The following is a 4,558-nucleotide window of genomic DNA, read 5'->3' on the forward strand; positions in this document are numbered from 1 at the left end:
AGGAAGAGGTTGTTGAGGTCCTAGGTTAAGTGTTTGGCTTTCGGCTACCTAACAAATTGGTCTTTTGGGTAGTATTGGTTAGGTACTTAACATTTGGTATCAAAGTGGGCACCACGTTGCAAGTTCGAATCCAGGAGGGGGCGACCTTAAAGCCTGACACGGTTAGAGCGACAAAGCGGGCCGGTGTCGCTAGAGTGGGCTGCTGTGGATGTTGGCTCGTAATGATGGGAGTATTGTTGTGGCTTGCAAAGGAAGTGTACCTTTTGTGTGCTCAACAACTATCTAGTTGAAAATTATTGGAACCTACAATGGCAAACCACCTTACTCCAAAGTGAATCAAACATCGATCTCTACTACATCTACCAACAGTGAAGCACCCTCAGAGTCATCCAAAGGAAGATTGTCTCTATCAGAAGAGGATCATGAATTGTTTTAGAAGTTTAAAAGTATGATGGTTGCTCACCAAAGCCACACAACCGTCACAGTTGCTAATATTACTATGTGTTCCTTTCTCTCATACTCTAGCAATTCACCTTGGATCATTGATTCAGGAGACTCTAAGCACATCACATGTAAAAATGAAAACTTTTCCTCTGTGATAGCATGCACTTTAGATCAATTTGTCTCCATTGCTGATGGATCACAAACTAGGATTCAGGGTACCGGTACATCCACCATTTCACCATCATTTTCACTTTCTAATGTCTTATTTGTCCCAAAAATTCCATTGAGTCTTATGTCGATGAGTCAATTGACCAAAAGACTAAATTGTTCTATTACTTTTTGTCCATCTCATTGTGTGTTTCAAGACATCAAGATGAAATAAGTGAGTGGTGGCGGCCATGAGAGAGGGGACCTTTACTATATAGACCCTACTACTTTGATTGAAGTAGCAACAACCACAATAGAAGAGGCTTCCAAATGGCACAAAAGGCTTGGCTGTACCTCATTAGAAAATTTAAAAAGTGTAGTTTCTTCCTTTTGTTCGGTTTCACAATTGTCATGTGAATTTTGTGAGCTTCAGAATCACCATAGATCGGTTTTTCAACCTAGGAAAAACAATATTGCTTCTAGTCCTTTTACTTTAGTTCATTCGGATATGTGGAGACTTGTTAATGTCGCAAAAAATATTTCAATCTAAGTATTTTTTTTATATTTGTGTATGATCACTCGAGAGTTACATGGTTGTATTTGATGAAGGACAGGGCTAAGGTATTTCCTATTTTCACCTCCTTTTGTGCTATGGTGGAAAATTAGTTTAAAACCAAGGTCAAAGTCTTTCAATCTAATAACACGAAAGAGTATTTTTTCTCTCCCTTTCATAATTTTTGCAAGGAAAAAAGGGGTCGTTCATCAATTTTGATGTGCTTATACACCTCAACAGAATGGTGTATCTGAAAAAAAAAAAAAAAAACTTCTCCATCTTGTGGAAGTTGGCCAAACTATTATGTTGTCTACAAATGTTCCCCATTTTTATTTGCCTAATGCAATCCTCACTGTGTTTTTTTTTATTAATTGTATGTCATGCAATGTGCTCAAAGGTGCCACCCCATTCTCCAAATTGTTGCCTAATTCATTTGCCTTCCCGTTGGTACCTAAATTATTTGGATGCACATCATTTGTTCATCACTTGGGGCCTGCCATGGGTAAATTCCTTCCCTGGGCTGTTAAGTGTATTTTTTGGGGTATTCCAAAGATTATAAAAGGCTATGTGTGTTACTCTCCCTCCTTGAAGAAAACGTTTATCTCAACTGATTTTTTTTTTAGCATCAACCATATTTTTTTGCTAGCTCTCCTCCTAATTTATCATCATCTACAAGGATGCCAAAGCCACTTATTCCAGTGGATTATGATTTTTAGATTATGGATCAGCCTTCTAATGACCCTCTCTCTATACCCGTTGATCAGACACTTGTGGAGTCTTCAGATGATCCCAAGGTACGTTCTCCCCCTTCATCTCTAGTAGTTGATGGACCACCTTATGATACTAGGTCCATTGCTCTTTGCAAAGAGTCTCATTCCACTAATGTTAGACCTCCATCGACTTCACATCCCTCACTTATTATGTTTCCACTCACCGTTTGTCTCTTAGTTGTGTCTCTTTTTTGTCTGTAATGACTCCTTCCACCATTTGTACTTGCTATGAGGAGGTTTTCACTAATTTGAGGTAGAAATCTGCCATCCATGAAGAGATTCAGGCTATGTCCACAATTCCACTTGGCATTTGGCAACTCTTTCGCCAAGAAAAAGGGTAGTCGGGTGCAAATGGATCTTCTCCCTAAAGTATAATCTAGATGATTCTATTGCTAGATACAAGACTCGATTGGTTGTTAAATGTTACACTTAGTCTTATGGTGTTGATTATGTTGAAACCTTTTCTCCTGTTGCGAAGATGAACTCAGTCAGAGTTCGTATTTCTCTAGTTGCCAATTTTAAATGGGAGTTACATTAGTTAGATGTTAAGAATGTTTTCTTGAATCTCTAAGGAAGTCTACATGTGCCAACCACATGGTTATGTGGTTGAGGAGGAGAGTATGTCAGCTGAATAAAGCAATATATGGGTTGAATAGTCTTCGTGGGCTTGGTTTGATAAATTTACCACAGTGGTTACAAAAGTTGGGTTCAAGAGGTGTGAAAGTGATCACTCAATGTTTATCAGAAATTCCACTAAGGGCAACATTGTTATGATGGTATACGTGGATGATATTGTTATTATAGGTAAATCAAGACATTAATAAGGAGTTTCAAACCAAGGACCTTGGGTTTCTAAACTAATTCATTGGGATTGAAGTTTTTCAATCCAAACAAGGTATAGTCCTATCACAAAGGAAATACATACTTGATTTTTTGAAGGAGACCGAGATGTTTGATGCAAGCTTGTAGACACACCTATAGAACCTAATGTTAAGTTGTGTTTAGGAATTGGTAGTGATGTTGATGTTAGTCGATTTCAACGGTTAGTTGGGAAGTTGATCTATTTCACAGTTACAAGACCAGATATTTCCTATTCAGTAAGTGTTATCATCCAGTATATTCATCAATAACAATAATCACATTGGGAAACATTGGAAAGAATCTTTTGGTATCTCAACAAAAGTCCAGGTCAAGGACTGCTATATAAATGTCATGGTCATACAGAAATTGAAGGTTTTGTTGAGACTGACTAGACTGGGTCCCCTAATGACAGAAAATCCACCTTGGTTACTGCACAATTGTTGGGGTTAATCTAGTCACTTGGAGAAGTAAAAAATAAAATTTAGTGGCTAGATCGAGTGTAGAAGTGAAATATCGAGCTATGGCACTTGCAGTAAGTGAATTTTTATAGTTAAAATCATTCATGACCGAGCTTGGGTTCCGAATAACCAAGCATATACAACTTCATTATGATAATCAGGTAGTTATCTATATTGAATAAGAGTTAGAATAGTCTCTTAAAAAAATTGACTAAGTTTAAATGTTTGTCTATGATGCTTGAACTCGAGTCTTCTTGTTGTCTTCTTCCTTGTGGGTATCTTCTTCAAGAGATGTTCTTCAATTGTTCTTGAGGTTGTCACCTTGAGATGCTCTTGAAGGTGAAGTATTTGAAATACTTTATATTTTCAAGTTATTAGTTCAATTAAGTTTGTTAACATCAAAAGCAATGTGGGAGTCAACCTACAGCCAACATTTGCATCCAAAGGTTCTAAAGTAGATAATGTGGGAAGGGTGCCCTATACAACTCATAAGGATTTTTTTTTGAGAAGGGCCTTATGCTTACTCGATTTATGAAAAGGCAAGTGGTATCTACAGCTTCAACCCAAAATTTATGTAACATGTTGTATGCATGTGGCATAGCTCTTGCCATCTCAATTACGGTTCTATTCCTTGTCTTAACAAGACCAATTTGTTGAGAAGTTCAACGAGCTGAGAATGTATGGTCTATACCATGCTTTGTGCAATATTCTTCAAAATGTGAATTTTTAAATTTTCCATCCATGGTTAGTCCTAATCTTGACAATGTTATAGCCTTGCTCCTTTTGAATTTTTTTCATATAGTTTAGCAAAGGCCAAAAAAGCATCATCCTCGCGTGCAAGGAAATCTACCCACGTGAACCTAGAATAGTCATCTACCACCACTAAGGTGAGACACTCTCTATTTAGGCTTAAGGTTCAAGTAAGTCCCACTAAATCCATGTGGATTAGTTGAAGAGATCTAGAAGTTGAAAGTACATTCTTTGATTTGAAAGAATTTTGTGTTGTTTTCCAAGTTGGCAAGTAACATAAGGTATGTCTCTAACAAATATTTTATCCGGTAGTCCTCTCACTAGGTTTTTCTTTGTTAATTTGTTCAAAGAATCTATTCCTATGTGTCCTAGCCTCTTATGCCATAACCAAGATTCATCAATTTTCGCACCCAAATAGATGGCACTAGTTGAGGGTAAATCAACTATTTTCACAACATAGAGGCCTTCTATTTCTTTGTCCCTTTAGAAACAGTTCATTATTTTCGTTCATTAAAAAATTTACTATTGCTAAGTAAAGCATGCATCAACCCTTCTACATAATAGACATCATATAT

Source organism: Aristolochia californica, unplaced genomic scaffold (genome assembly GCF_029961685.1).
Source record: "Aristolochia californica isolate CCGP_79_NKW_82.1479 unplaced genomic scaffold, dmAriCali1.0.hap1 SCAF_11, whole genome shotgun sequence".
NCBI classification, from domain to species: Eukaryota; Viridiplantae; Streptophyta; class Magnoliopsida; order Piperales; family Aristolochiaceae; genus Aristolochia; species Aristolochia californica.